The sequence below is a fragment of the Mytilus californianus genome, unplaced genomic scaffold (genome assembly GCF_021869535.1).
Source record: "Mytilus californianus isolate M0D057914Y unplaced genomic scaffold, xbMytCali1.0.p SCAF_4, whole genome shotgun sequence".
Classification (NCBI taxonomy): Eukaryota; Metazoa; Mollusca; class Bivalvia; order Mytilida; family Mytilidae; genus Mytilus; species Mytilus californianus.
In genome coordinates this window covers 120290146-120307494 of record NW_026262690.1, presented here as the reverse complement: position 1 = coordinate 120307494, position 17349 = coordinate 120290146, and the positions used below count along the sequence as shown (strand labels likewise).

The 17349-nt window shown below is 31.7% G+C and overlaps 1 long non-coding RNA gene across 1 annotated transcript; it reads right to left on the bottom strand.

Moving 5' to 3' along the window:
* Positions 1-1596: 1596 nt before the first annotated feature.
* On the bottom strand, positions 1597-9773 carry LOC127699215 (uncharacterized). The gene is made up of 2 exons (XR_007981128.1): positions 9406-9773; positions 1597-2084 (listed from the first exon to the last, which is right to left on the bottom strand). It is a non-coding gene; the product is annotated as an uncharacterized LOC127699215 (long non-coding RNA).
* Positions 9774-17349: the final 7576 nt, after the last annotated feature.

Below are 17349 nucleotides of genomic sequence, written 5' to 3'. Positions count from 1 at the left end.
TAGTTGCATATATATTGAGGACAGAATATATGTGATACAGGTAACTGACAAAGGGTGTAATTGATCAGCAGAGCAAGGGCTATCTCCTGCAGAATTTTCAGGAAAATGGGCTACTCATTTTGGAGTTATTTCCCTTTAACTTTTTGCAAGTTTCACTGATTTTGTTTATGATCTTGAAAACTATTACAAATAGAAAGATATTTTACCAGTACTATCCGATCAACTAATAAATCAAATTTTTCAATCTTCAATTGACAACTTATAGGAATTATTGCCTTAAATGAAGATTTCTATCCTTTTTGCATTTTTTTAGGAAACTATAATTGATAGAGTGAATATTTCTATAGTAAAAAAGTTTAACAAAATATGATTACAAATAAGTTAACATGGGAGAATCATCAGTTAACCCAATCACAATTAGATCTACAAATAAGTCAACAAGCAGAGATTGTAAAACTGTCTTCTATTAGGAGTTATTGCCCCTGAATTACCATTTTACACATTTTACACAGTATTTGAGGAAAAATAACCTGCTTCGCCAAGCGCAGCTGGATACGACCGCAGAGGTCCAACCCTGAACAGCTGGGGCAAAAATGGACACAATATTCAAGCTTGATACAGGTCTGAATTTGGATTGTAATTAAATATTTGACACATTATAGGTTTCTGACACAGAATAAATGTAGTCAAAGAACTTGAAATTGGTTATATGATTTGAATTTATATTCAATTGAAGATTTCTTGCTTTTGTGCAATACACTGTGCTGTTGCACAATACTTAGTAAATCTGTTTTCAGACTAAATACAAAGAATAAGCAAAATAAATTGTGACCCCCAATTTTTTTCTTTGGAAAATTGACAATTTCTTAAATCTTGAGGAAAAAAAATTGACCCCCCAATTTTTTTTTAACCCCCCTCTAAAAACAATAATATTTGAAGAGAATTTTCTTTTGAGGAAAAAAATTGCCCCCCCCCCCCCCCCCGAAAAAAAAAAAATTCTTTACCCCCCCTTTCCAAAAAAAATTATTTTGAAGAAATTTTCTTTTTGTAAAATGTGGTACAAATTAAGAGACATCCATACACTTAAACACAAGTTATTGTCTGAAAACTAGAAATATGCTTGTTTTAGACCCTATTTTGCCCCTAATTCCTGAACGGTTTCGGCAATTACCCCCATAATGAATCCCAACCTTCTACTTGTGGTATTGAACCTTGTGGTACAATTTCAGAGCAATCAAAATACTAATACACAAGTTATTGTCCTGAAACTAGAAAAATGCTTGTTTTTGGCGATTTGTTGGCCCCTAATTCCTAAACGGTTGGGACCATCACCCCCAAAAACCAATCCAAACCTTCCTTTTTGTGGTATTGAACCTTTTGGTTAAATTTCACAGAGATTAATACACTTAAACTAAAGTTAGTGTCCGGAAACCAAATGTCTACGGACGACGCTAACGCCAACGACGACCGACGACGACATGATACCAATATACGACCGCAAAATTGTTTTGCGGTCGTATAAAAATGACATCTTTTCCCAAGAATTCAGGCTCTTTTGAAGCCACGTGTTATTCATAAATAAAATTTAACCACCCCTTTGATATCAACTCTTTTTCGATCTCATTAGCATCTGTACGAGAACATCGCCATGACAAGGTTCAGGATTACACCAGCACCCTAGTGTCTTACTTCGTAGTTCTTCTATTGAGTCTAATAAAGTTTTTCCATCGTATAATTTTGTATCTGTCATTATATATTCCCTATACATATCTATACACTTGTCCCTCCCATGTTTTTTTGCCTGGAATGGGTTTTGCCACTTGCTACCCACAGCTCCAGGGACATAATGAGTCATATTTCTGCCGATGTATATGTTAGTTGGGTCTGTCAACCAGTGTTCAAGGTCCTTGTATCCCTTATGATTCAATGATTGCTTCTTGACGGATATAACTCGTGTTGGCCGAGGTCTTTCAGTCTGAGTTCGGATAGTACTAGTCTCCTCTTTTCCATTGTCCTTGTTATCTGCTTGTATTTGTTTAACATTGTCTTCGGTCGGAGCACAGTGAGCCATTATTCAGAAATGTCTAAAATAAAAAACGGAATTGATATATATGTTATAGATAGGTCAACCGGGCTAGACAAATAAAAATGGATTATCATAAACGTATAATGCTATCATTTTTCTGGACTGGTCTTGATTGGGTACGTTTGGGAGGTAAAACAGGATTTCACTTGCATGTAATTAATTTGAAAAAAGGATATTTTGCTCTTAGCTTTTCGTTGTTATATTGTCCTAAATCAAAAAGTTAAGAAACGACCCTTAAAATATGCAGTCTAATTAAAATATAGACCTCTGATTTCGTTGTACTACAGTTATACTACATATGATCTCATATGTAGTATAACGAAATCAGAGGTCTATATTTGAATTAGACTGTAAAATATGTTTTTTATAATTGATAAACGTATATTGATATTATGGCAATTAATTTAGTCAATAAATTAATAAATTAAACTTTTCTTTTTAAATCTTTTTTCTTTTATTTAGGGAGTTCATATTACTTTAACAAAAACTAATGAGTTCATGCATCAGTTGTAAGTTTTTCTTTATTGCAGAATTATGGAGAATTCTTTTGAAATTGCACCAGTGTCTTTAAGCAATGTTCCTGGTGCTTCTTGAAGGACATTGCTGAAGGTTTCTATAGCAGCAGGATCAGTACTATGGCTTGTTTTCAGTAATTTTTAACAACCTTAAATCTCGGTAATATCTAATTGTCTTCATTGTGTTACTTGTACGTGCATTTATACAGATCTACGAGGTTTTAAAATAAAATGTTATTGGACGTTTTATAATTCCGTTAAAAAATCTAAGAGGGAGATATTCAGTGTACGTGCCTGTCCAAAACCAGGAACCTCGCCATGCAGTGGTTGTTTTAAATATATATTAATGTGTGTTGCGTTCTTCGTGTGTGTTCATTACTGATCTGTGATAGTCTTTTTCAAAGTAACATAAAAAGGAAGATGTGGTATGATTTTCCTTTCTAGACAAGAGACGATTTAAAAGAGAAACAAAAGATAATACTGTAGATTCATTATTATTCGTTGGATACCAATTTTCGTGGATTTCGTGGGTACAAGTGAACCACGAAATGAAATTTTCAACGAATGACATATATTGTATAGGCTTGTACGCAGACTTTCGGTAAAACCACGAAATTAAATATCCACGAACATGCCAATTTTCCCTAATCCACGAAAATTGGTACTCACGAAATTAAATGAATCCACAGTAAAGGGACTTATATACTAACTCATAAGTCGAAATCAAACTGAAAATGACATGGCAAAAAAACTTAAAACGAATAAAAAACAAACAACAGTATACAAAACAAAAGATAGAAAGCTAAAGACTGAGCAATACAAACCAAACCAACAGAAGGGTAAACAAGCTCCAAATGTAGAACCCGTCGTGTAACTCTTTTAATTTGTCTCATTTATGTTTAACCAACATTCATCTACTCTATAGTCAATTTTGAGGTCAAATAAAAAAAATCTAATATGTTTAGTTGATATAGCTGATAGATAAGTATCCGCTTATCATAGAATTCTTTCACTTTTTGCTTCGTTCTGCCCCAGTCAAGCTATTCCGATTATTTTTTTCTGGTTATCTTATATATTTAGAATAATTTACATAGAGTTTCGAGAATTCGAGTGACACGAGAAACTGAATCTTATTGTGGCTAAGTTGAATAAATGGAATTCTTATATGACGTTTAAATTATGGCGATCTAGCCCAGTCTTTGCTTCGGTATGCGATCAAGAAGCCAGGATCAGATAAGAAAAAAACCTAGTAAATCAAAACATCTCAATATAAATTTACATCATGGTCCAATTTGATCATTTTTTGTTCTAAGTTTTCTACCGAAAACGGACGCAAACTGATGGCAAAAGGTAACACTAGCCCTTTGGATCAGCTGAGCTGGAAGAAAATATCTAGCGGTCAACAGTAGACCTTTAACAAATAAGTTATGTCATGTATTCAACTATAGGTCTATTCTAATTGGAAATATGCTGGTTTATTACAGCAAAATGCATTGAGTGTGTAGGTAAAGGTAATATCTTTGGCTAGCTTGGTTGCTAGCTGAACCGTGAAGTCATTATTAGGTAAGGTATACTACCCTCCTTTCGGAGTAGTCTAGTCCTACAGATAGATAGATCGGTTATCTGTCAGACTAGTCTACTCTTAAAGGAGGGTAGTATACCTAGCCTAATAATGACTTCACAGTTCAGCTAGCAAGCAAGCTAGTCGAAAGATATTACCTTTACCTACACACTCAATGCATTTTGCTGTAATAGCATATGTACAAGTCATGTCTTCTTTGACTGTCCATGACGTTAAAATACTAAATCCCTGGGATGTGTTTTAGTTGATTATAATCTCTGTTGCATGATTTTTATTATTAATTGTTTTTGGCTTTTAACTAGCTGTCAACAACTGCGAATACTCTCAAATCGTACTTTCTTGTTAATTTGACCTGTTGATACTATTTATAATGTTTTTTTGTTATTTAATGTTTACTTATTCAGGGTTATATCTCGTCTATATACCAACTTTGACAAGTGTTTGGTATGACTATAAATTTTCACTTCTTCGTACTATGAACAAAAAAATATTTCCGTTCTCCATTTAAACTGTATAACCGGCCTTACAACAAAATTATTTTCATTTACCTGTGTATATTATTGTATTTGGCGGCTTTTTGTTAAAGGTTATTGTTGGTTTTTTTAAAATTGTTTAACATCTCACAGCGGTATACTACTGTTGCCTTAAGTTATTTATTCACCCCTTATTTTATTGATTTTGTATTTACATTGTATCATAGATCGCATTTATTCGTTCATTGTATGTTCACTTGTGTTAATGTCTTTTGATTGAGTTAAGCCATTTCAATTGATATTTTATAGTGTGTCTTGCTATGTTGTGATGTTACACTATAATTGTTTCAGATAAGGGTGAAGGCTGGTACCTATTAAAACGTTTAAACCCGTTGCATTTGTTTGCACCTGTCCTAAGTCAGGAATCTGATGTTCAGTAGTTGTCGTTTGTTGATGTGGTTCATAAGTGTTTCTGGTTTCTCGTTTTTTATATAGATTAGACCGTTGGTTTCCCCGTTTGAATGGTTTTAAACTAGTCATTTTTGGGGCCCGTTATAGCTTGCTGTTCGGTGTGAGCCAAGGCTCCGTGTTGAAGACCGTACTTTGACCTATTTGTTTACTTTTACAATTGTGACTTGGGTGGAGAGTTGTCTCATTGGCACTCATACCACATCTTCTTATATCTATATGAGATCAGCTTGACATATAATATATGTTCATGTTACTCAGTCTTGAGTTTTATGTGTTGTGTTAAGATGATTTTTATTAACCAATCATGGTGCCTAAAATTTGAGCTATACAATCAAATGAATTACATTTTAATGCACAGTAAATGATTAGAATGATTAGAGTGATTAAAAGTATATTTAAACAAAAACATGAATACACATTTAAACAAAGTAACATAATTATAAACCATTTTATTGACAAAGCATTAAGTTATTTTGGAAACCACTGTGACCTGGAGAAATTAAATTTCTTAATGTAATCATTTTATAGCCCTAGGCCTATTGGAGACAACTCCTGATCGATTTGTGTTATGTAGCCTGCTGTTTGTTTTTCCTCGTTATTCTTTTCAGCCACGGTATTGTATATATTTCTTAGATTTTTTATATAACCTCGTCACTTTGGTATCTATCTTTCTTCTCTTAAATTTTATAAGCCTGGTACCTTTGATAATTATTTGATCACATAATTAAGAGAAGCACTTGTCTTCAAACTTATATATTTGTTGCGCACGAACATCTCCATGAATATGTTTCATTTCTACATATTTCTATCGGAAGATATAAAGTTAGTCAATTACTCTTTTTTAATCTCATCAGTAATTGCACAAGAACATCACCATGGCAAAATTCTGGCTTACACCAACATCCCAAAGTTTTCCCTTGAAGTTCTTCTATTGATTCCAACAGTGTCTTTCCCTCATATGTCTTCGTATCTGACAAAATGTATTCCCTATACAGTTCTACCCTTTTATCTTTCCCGAGTTTCTCATCCTTAAAAGGATTTTGCCACTTGCTGCCAACAGCCCCAGGAACATAATGGGTCATGTCCCTACCTATGTATATATTGTTGGTGTCTTCTAACCAGTGTTCTAGATCTTTGTAACCCATATGATTTAGGGATCGTTTCTTCACAGATACTACTCTCGTAGGTCGAGGTCGTTGCATCTGCCTCTTTTGGTCTCTTTTTTGATTGGTTTTACTATTCTCTATTGTATCTTTATTATTTCCGCGAACCTGAACATTTTGTTCTGTAGATCCTGAACATTCTGCCATTTTACTGAAAAAAGTACAATGTTACTGAGATGCTGTACTGGACAATGCTGCGACTCTTTTCTCAAAAAATCTTACGATTAAAATTGATCGTAAGTTACACTGAAATGTGTATGACTTACAAGTATTTTTACTCTTAAGATTTTGTGTAAAAAGAGCCGCTGTATCTTAGCGTCGATCAAACCAGCCATGAAAATGAGGCCAATTTAACCTACCAATAATTTTGTAGACCAAATATAACTAATGTCTTAATAACAGTAATTTATAATGTTATATAATCACAAAAACTTAACGTTCATCATTGAGCCATGAAAGTTTATACATAGCAGATGTATTATACAAACATGGTAAATCCAAAACTTCAAGTTATAACACAAGATGCTCATAGGAGCCTGTATCGGTCACCTAGCATTTTTGCCAGAATTAAATTGATACAATGCAACAAGGTTATTTGGTAAAAACATGAGGTTAGTAGATCTGGACAATATCAGAACATATGCCACTGTCAGATTTTCTCTATCTATCATGGTTTTCTAGATAGAAGACATTTAATACATTTTAAACCTATGTTCTGTTTTTAAGCCATGTCGCCTTGTTTATTGACTGACCGGGGAAAACACAACACTTTATGCAAGATACCCTAAGGATCATTCATCCAAAGTTTTGTTGAAATATGTTCAGTAGTTTTAGAGGAGTAGGTCTTTGAAAAATATACGACGGGCACGAAAATCAGTCGGGATAATCGTTTAGGCTATAACTTCTTAAGCAGTCATTCAATTGTTTTGGTTGTCTTACGTATTTGTAGATTTGGTATTTCTGATTATTTTGGCTGTTTACAGTTTTTACCTATCTATTATAGTTTCTTTTGACCGCTGTCCAATCATGTATAAAATACCTCATGAATATCAAAGCCGGCTAGCTTCACACTAATAAAATCATATGGATAAGAATAATAACACTTTAAAGAAGTGAAAATAAGTTAAAATATTAATGAATATTAAATGAATATTAACTAAAAATATTAAAAAAAATAAATGTGGATAGTGTCATCTTGTGGACACAGATGATGCCCCCTCTTGCATATCATATAGTTATAAAGGGACATTAACTGAAGAACGGTAAAAGTGACGCTACCCAAATTTGAACTTGATCTGAGTTTTGTGGTAATAAGCATTGTGTGTAAGTCTCATAACATTTGGTTGAGGCTAACTTTAGAGAACAGAAACTAAAAATTCAGCAATTTTTCTATTTGTAAACACACATAACTCTAGAACGGTTGTGTATAAGTTTTATAACATTTGGTTGAGACAAACTAAAGTTAGAGAACGGAAACGAAAAATTAAGCAATTTTGTGTTTATAAAGGGAAATACCTCAAGAATGGTAAAAGTGTCGCCACCAAATTTCGTACTTTATCTGTATTATGTAGTAATAAACATTGTGTATAAGTTTCATAACATTTGGTTGAGGCAAACTAAAGTTAGAAAACGGAAACAAAAATTTGTACTTGATCTTACTTTTGTGGTAATGAATATTGTGTATAGGTTTCATAATGTTTGGTTGGGGCAAACTTAAGTTACAGAATGGAAACTAAAAATTTTGCAATCTTTCGATTTATAAAGGGGCATAACTCAATATAATGTGGCAACAGGATTATTATGTAATTGTTATTTCCCTTGTTTAAACTATAAATTTCATATTTCTTTATTTTATGGTTTACATAAGGCTTATTGAGTATATATTTGTTAAATTGAATAGATATTTTGGATTCATTGGTTAAATATATTTATTTATATTCTAAAGTTTAGTATTTGCATCGTCGCAAATCATTTATTACCTTCTTCGAAAGACTTGTACATTTTATATAATTGGTTTGGAATTATCATGTTGAATTGTCTGAGGACTGACGTTCAGTCCCACCTAGGAAAGCCGTGCTTTTCAATCACCCTTTAAGGTTTGTGCATCTGCCATAAGCCTTCTTAATACGGGTAAATAATGAAGTTATTGATTGCTCCATTTCTCTACTCTTAGGTTACATAATAAAAGTTGTAATTGTTGATTAAATTATATATTGTTTTCACTGTTTTTGGTTTTCATTTACATAGATATTTATATAGCTCTTTTACATATGGCATCCATCGTCTCCGTTTAATCAGTTCACAAACTAGAACAAGCTGTGGTCCGCATCCCCGAATCTCCAGCAGAATTGTTCCTGCTACAAAAGGTTAAAGTGACACTACCCAAATTCAACTTGATCTGTGTTTTATCAGTGGAAGTCAAAATTAAACATTGCATTGTATAAAGCATTGATTGTAGTTGATTCAACTATAATCGTGGACAAAGGAAGATAACTCCAATTTTAAAAATTACTTGATATTTAGAAGAAAATAAAAATTTTGCAATTTTTCCATTTTTTAAGGGGCATAACTCTAGAACGGTTTAAGTGACGCCACCAAAATTCAAACTGGATCTGTGCTTTGTGGTAATAAGTATTGTGTATAAGTTTCATAACATTTAATTGAGGTAAACTTAAGTTAAGGAACGGAAACTAAAAAAATTGCAATTTTTCCATTTATAAAGGGGCATAATTCTAGAACGGTTAAAGTGACGCCACCAAAATTCAAACTTGATCTGTGTTTTGTGGTAATAAGCATTGTATATAAGTTTCATAACATTTGGTTGAGGCAAACTCAAGTTAGAGAACGGAAACCAATCTTGGGACGTACGGACGTACGTTCGTACGTACGTACAGACGGACTAGGGTAAAACTTAATGCCCCCACCGCTACGGCGGGGGCATAAAAATATATTCATAGAAAAAGGAGGGTACATTTCCCAAGCGACTGTGGATAGAATTTAAAATTATAATCTGTTTTGTGAAAATGACACTATAATAAATATACGAGACGGAGTATGATTGCCATTAAAACAAACCAGACTAAAGACTGAAATGAATACAGATAGAGATTCTTACCTGAAGCTTCAGTTCAAATCGTCACTAAACGCCCAACTAAAAACATGGCCCGTTTTGTTTTAAATTGATATTTCACAACAAGTAGAAACACTGAGTGAGTGACCATGCATGATCAACTAAATCTATATTTATTGATCTTTAAAGTTTATCAATATAAATAGTGTAAACAAGTCAATGTATTACCTGAGAGTATTAATAGAATTGTTTACGTCACAACTTCTCAACCATAATATTGTGGTTTTACTTCCCGAGGATACATCAATCAAACGACACAAAAATCAAGACACCACCTTTATTGCCGAAATAAAATGTTGCTTGCCAAATAAGTATCTCATTAATAGTTAATCATGATAATTCAGTGGTGTAACTAGGCCATTTTTAAGTGTACACCTGAACCTCGACGAAGGGTCTGAGGCTCCCAGAGTGTCCAGGGCAGAGGACCTCCCTGCTGGGGGTTTCTGTCATTAAAAACTCTTTAATAGCAAATTAACATACTTTAGAATTTTTTAATTTTTTTTTCAATTTGTTAATTGTGATTTGGAATCTAATGGTCATTGGTTTTAGAGAAAAATTTCCAAACCAGGTACTGTAAATTATGTTTAAAAGGAGATGTGGGGTAAAACAAATAATCCAAAACTTTAGAAATAGTGACTCGAAGCTCTTAAGAGCCTGTGTCGCTCACCTTGGTCTATGTGCATATTCAACAAAGGACACTCTCCAACATTGTAGACGAGAATAGAATTCATGACAAAAATCTCTGTTGTGTTGATCTTGTATTGCTGATCATTTATTCTGTTTAGTGTTCCTCTATCTTCTTTAGGTTTTGCTCAAAACACAAAAGAGGGTAAAAAATTCCTCATTTAAGAACAATCACTCCTTTAAAGAGTGACAGTCTACTATCTATAACGGTAAAATTTGACCTTTTACTGTTAGTAGATCTTGCCTTGCTGATCAATTTTGTGATTTAAAGTGTCTATTTATCTAGTAATAAGGAGACGTCGGACAATTTCCTCCATCTTGTCTTAATTGTAGACATTGACTTGCTGATCACTGTTGCTTATTAAAGTTTCCATCATCTATTATAATTTTTAAGATATAAGGCAAAAAATGCAAAATCAAAGGGCAATAACTCTAATAAGGAGTCGCAACCATGCAGCCCTATTTATAGACCTTGTCTTGCTGATCATTTTTGCAATTCAAAGTTTCTCTCTATCTATTATAGTTTTTAATATAATAGGCAAAAATGAAAGAAAAAAAAACAAATGGTAAAATTTGTCATTAAAGGGCAATAACTCATATAAGATGCTGTCAGTTTTAACGTATATGAACAATTGGTAGAGATCAACATTCTGAACAATTCTGCTCAGATCAGATTTTCTCTATTTATAGCGGTTTTCAAAATGACAAAACTTGAATTTTACCCCCTATGTTCTAATTTTAGCAATGTCGGCCATCTTGGTTGGCAGGCGGGTCAACGACCACATTTTCTAAACTAGATACCCCAATGATGATTGTGGTAGAGTTTGATTAAATTTTTCCGGACGACAGACGCCATTTGATTAGAAAGACTCATTTGGCCATTCGAGCCAGGTGAGATAAAAAAGGAAGTTTACATTTCAATGTTGTCGTTCTATAATTTTTACTTTATCTAGTTTTCTACCCTTTTTGTGCGCAAATTTCGTTAATGGACACATAAAATAATTAATTTTCAAAGATGGTCAGGTGTTATATGAACATTCGTAAAAGGTTCGTCGTTGAACCCTGTGGCTCGCCCGGGATTTTATAACAGGAAAATAAAAAAGTTAATTATTTTTTTTTATCTACGTTAAATTTTTCTTTATATAGATGTTTTTTCTTGATCTTGAAGGTTAGCTAAATTTAGCTTCCATCCAACTTTTATAACAATCTATGAAGAATGACTTTAAACCCAGGCGGCCTGTTAATTGCAAAAAAAAATGTCCATCTGCCAGTAAAATACGAAAAAATGAAAACAAATACACAATTTTAATTCAGACATTTTCTCTTAATCATAAAAAAGTTTCTGCCAAAGTTGCAGAAAATTCGATGAAGGTTTGACAAAGTAATTAATGGTGAACAAACTTTAACCCAAGACTGGAACTATACTTGTTAACTGCAAAAGACAAAGTCCGTTTATGAGTAAAATCAGGAGCATATATATTAGATATACTGTTCCCAGGTTAAATACAGAAAAGTAAAAATATATTTTCGTCATCATATGCTTTGGATGCTCTTTTAGAAGGAAATTCAAACTCACAAGTCAAAAATAAACTGACAACGCCATGGCTAAAAAAGAAAAAGACAAACATTAGAACACAAAATACAACATAGAAAACTAAAGACTGTGCAACACAACCCCACCAAAAACTTGGAATGATCTCAGGTGCTCCAGAAGGGTAGAATTCACAGAAGATTCAGACTTTAACAGAAAATGAAAAAATATACATACCATTTGATTAAAAGGTAAATGTCACTTATATCTTCTATAATAAGTCATTTAAAAAATTACATTTAAATTGTATGTGTTATCCGAAATGTCAACATGATTTCGTAAACAAAAAGCACGTGCAAATACTAGTGTCAAAATATAGGTGTATCGCAACGCCACCTACATATGCATTTGACCCACATTTATCAAAATCAAAATTTCCACTACAAATAAACGTGAAGTATATACATCTTCTATTATATCGTATAAAACAACGTGAAAAAAGTGACAAAGCGATTCATTCAAATGCAGAATCACACAACACCAGAATAATACTCAGCAAAAGCAGAGTATGTACAATAAAGAAATAAATATGCGTGTAGTCGTTATAGCTGTCATAGAAAATGGGTTTGTACACTTGTTCAATTAAACTACACTTACCTGTACGCGAAGCTAATTGTACGAGGAAAATATATTATAAATGTAAAATTATACTTACAACAGAAACATCATATCCACAACGACACAGTTTCCATATATTTTAATCCAAATATACATATTGATGATAGACTGCATTGGGCTATGTATCGGTATAAAATGTTTACTGTTTTTAAGGTCAAGGTCTTTATTACCAGTAGATGTCTATTTTTAGAAACAGGGAGAAACCTACAAAAAAGATGTATTCTAACCTGTGCAAAAAATGTTAACACAATAGATAAATCAGATAAACAGATAGAACTAAGCATAATTTATGAAATGTTCCATATAAATATAGAATGGAAATTAGTGAAATATTTCAATATTAATGTGTATATAATGTATAATATATTGTGTAAAATGACAACAATTTGTATATATGAAAATGGATAAAATGCTACATATATGTTCACTGAACTGTCAAGGTCTTGGGAAAAAAGAAAAAAGACAAAGGCTTTATGAGTGGTGTAAACAACAAAAGTACAATATACTTTTCGCAGAAGAAACTCACTTTGTACAAAGTAATGTCAACACCATAGAAAAAGAGTTTCACTTTGAGGGGAAACATACCACAGTCTAGGTAGTTCAAATTCTAAAGGGGTATCAATTTTTATTAATAAAAGACTAAATCATTCTATTATAAATACTTTTGAAGATAAAGATTATAGAAATTGATAACAATATTTTACTCTAGTAAATCTGTATGCTCCAAATATAGAAAGTGCACAATATAATAGAAGCATACCGTCTTGGAATTTTAATAATTGGTGGTGATTTGAATGAAACACTATCAGATAAGGACAGAAAAGGTAAAACGATAGATAGTAAAAAAAGAAAACCAGTTAATAGCTTAAAAAATATGATAAAAAGCCATAAACTAATCGATATTTGGAGAGTATTAAATCCTACAAAAAACCAATTTACATGGAAAAGAAAACACAATTGCAATATTGCAAGTAGAATAGATTTTTTTCTCATAAATTCTGACATAAGAAATAGAGTAACAAGTACAGATATCCGCCCAGCAGTGATTAACTGCACAGACCATCAAGCAATTTCACTAAAAATAAAACATACAATACAAGATCAAGGAAAAGGATACTTTAAATTAAACAACAGTATACTTAATGAAAGCAAATACAAAAATGTATAAAAAAATTATTTTAAAGCTTATAGATCAATATAAAGAAGAAGCACTAAATAAAAAACCTACTGTAATGTGGGACATGTTTAAAATTCAAGTAAGGGAGGCAACTATTAACTATTGTAAATCTAGACAAAAAGATAAGAGAAAAGAAGTTAAAAATTTAGAAAATAAAATAAAATATCTTAACGAAATCTGTGATAATGAATTAAATTCACAAAAAGTAAAAGATATCAATAAACAAATTAAAAAAAGTCTTGAAAAAATATATGCAGAAAAAATTAAGGGAGCCCAAATAAGGTCAAGGATTAAATGGATTGAAGAAGGAGAAAAAAATTCAAAATATTTTCTCGGTCTGGAAAAATGTCTACAAACACGTAAAAATATTACATCTCTAAAAGACAACCAAGGCAAAATAACTGATGATCAGAGTAAAATATTAGAAATAGAAAGAGAATATTATCAAAATTTATATACATCCAAAAAAACAGATGTAAAAAATATAAAAAAGTATGTTGAGGAAACAAAAAATGATTACACTCTATCCCATGAAGAAAGTAATGAATTAGAAGGAGAGCTATCAATAGATGAATGTACAAAATCAGTTTTAAATATGAAATTAAATAAATCTCCAGGAATAGATGGATTAACAGTAGAGTTTTATAGAACCTTTTGGCCATATTTAAAAAACTTTGCAGTTTTTGTGTTTAATAAATGCTATGAAAAAAAAGAACTCTCTGACAACCAAAAGATTGGACTCATAAATATTATTTATAAAAAAAATGATCCACTCAATCTTGATAATTATAGACCAATAACTTTGTTAAATGTAGATACTAAAATAATAGCTTATTCATTAGCTCAAAGATTAAAACCAGTACTTCACAAAATTATTCATAGTGACCAAAATGGCTATGTGAAGAATAGATATATAGGGTTTAATATTAGACAGATTCAAGATATAATTGACTATTCTGATAAATTCAATGTAGATGGAGCAATTTTATTTCTTGACTTTTCGAAAGCCTTCGATTCCTCAGAATGGGAGTTTATGTACAGTGCATTAAGAAAATTTGGTCTACAAAATTCTATTATAAATTGGATACAGACTTTATATACAAATATTAAAGGATGTGTAACAAAAAATGGTTGGATCTCTGCACCCTTTGGCATTCATAGGGGAATTAGACAAGGCTGTCTGGTCGGCGCGATTATTTTCGTGATGGCAGTAGAAATCTTAGCATGTAGACTAAGACAAGATAACAATATAAAAGGTATACAAATCAAATTAGATAAAAAAACACATAGTTTAAAATTAACTCAACTAGCAGATGACACAATTTTTGTTAAATCTAAAAAAGAAATTAAAGTAGCCCTAAACATAATAGAGATATTTGGTTCTTTATCTGGTCTTAAACTGAATAGAGATAAAACAGAAGGTATTTGGCTAGGGAATCTTAAAAGTAGTAGGGACAAATATGAAAATATAAACTGGTCAACAAAGCCAATAAAATGCTTAGGAGTATACTTTGGACATAATAAGATCGAATGCGAAAAACTAAACTTAGAAAAACAGTTAACTAAATCAGAGAAAATTATCAAAGATTGGTCTAAAAGACAACTTACTATCTTAGGCAGAATAACGGTTGTAAAGTCTTTAATAGTTCCAAACTTAACCTTCTTAGCATCAGTAATCAATATTAATAAGGAATGCATATCAAAATTTAAAAAAATAATATTTAACTTTATCTGAGACAATAAAAGAGAAAAAGTGAAAAGATCTGTTGTTTGTACAAATTATGCTAATGGAGGATTGAACATGATTGATATAGATAAATATATTGAATCTTTAAAATTAAATTGGATTAAAAGACTAGTTAACAATGATGATATGTTACCGAACTGGAAAGTTATTCCTCAATTCTACTTCGATAAACTAGGGAAAAAATTACTTAATCTTCTACATGAACATAGATAAAACACAAGACATAGAGAATTTGAAAAATAATGTAACTCCTTTTTACTTAGAAATGATTAAAACTTGGGTGAAAAATGGAAAAACAGTAGAATAGAAAAATTTCCAAATAATTTTATTGAAATAAGAAAACAAATAATATGGGGAAACAAATACATAAAATTAAACGGTAAATGTCTAGTCTATAATCAATGGATTAAAAATAATATAATATATATTAATGATATCCTAGATGATAACGGGGATATTTCTCAAAATTTGATATTAAAATAAAATGCTCCGCAGGGCGCAGCTTGATACGACCGCAGAGGTCGAACCCTGAAAAGTTTGGGCAAGTATGGACACAACATTCAAGCGTGATACAGCTTTGCATTTGGATTGTGATTAAATATTTGACACAGCATAGGTTTCTGACACAGAATGAATGTGGTCTAAGAACTTAAAAATTTTAAATTGGACATTCACCTATTATGGTCCAATATCCAAAATCTAAATACATGGTTAGATTCAGCATATCAAAGAACCCCATATATTCAATTTTTGTTGAAATCAAACAAAGTTTAATTTTGGACCCCTATTTGGACCAACTTGAAAACTGGGCTCATAATCAAAAATCTAAATACATGTTTAGATTCAGCATATCAAAGAACCCTAAGAATTCAATTTTTGTTAAAATCAAACTAAGTTTAATTTTGGACCCTTTGGACCTTAATGTAGACCAATTTGAAAACGGAACCAAAAATTAAGAATCTAAATACACGGTTAGATTCGGCATATCAAAGAACCCCAATAATTCAATTTTTGATGAAATCAAACAAAGTTTAATTTTGGACCCTTTTGACCTCAATGTGGACAAAGTTGACAACGGGGCCCAAAAATCAAAAATCTAAATACATGGTTAGATTCAGCATATCAAAAAACCCCATATATTCAATTTTTGTTGAAATCAAACAAAGTTTAATTTTGGACCCCAATTTGGACCAACTTGAAAACTGGGCTCATAATCAAAAATCTAAATACATGTTTAGATTCAGCATATCAAAGAACCCTAAGAATTCAATTTTTGTTAAAATCAAACTAAGTTTAATTTTGGACCCTTTGGACCTTAATGTAGACCAATTTGAAAACGGAACCAAAAATTAAGAATCTAAATACACGGTTAGATTCGGCATATCAAAGAACCCCAATAATTCAATTTTTGATGAAATCAAACAAAGTTTAATTTTGGACCCTTTGGACCTCAATGTGGACCAATTTAAAAACGGGGCCCAAAATCCAAAAACTGAATACACGGTATGATTCAGCATATTAAAAAACCCCAAGAATTCAAGAATAAAACCCCATTGAAATTGGTCAAGAAATAAGCAATTTATAAGAAGTATCTTCTCTTGCACAATACTGTGCAATTAAATATTTCTTGCTATTGCGCAATACTGTACAATTGACAATTTCTTGCTATTGCGCAATATTGTGCTATTGGATATTTCTTGCTATTGCGCAATACTGTGCAATTGAAGATTTCTTGCTATTGCGCAATACTGTGCAATTGAAGATTTCTTGCTATTGTGCAATACTGTGCAATTGAAAATTTCTTGCTATTGCACATTACTTATTATATAATAATTTACACATCCTGTTTGGTGTGAATCTCCTACCATATCATTATTATTTGCTTTTAAATATAAATCAGAAATAACCAACTTAAAATGGAAAATTTTAAAAGAAAAAAAACAGGAAAAAAAAAAAATCCCCCCCCCCAAATTTTTTGAACCCCCTTATGATTCATCACCCCCAAACTCAATCCCAGCCTTCCCTTTGTGGTATGGTACCTTGCAGTACAATTTCAGAGAGATCCATACACTTGAACACAAGTTATTGTCTGGAAACTAGAAAAATGTGTTT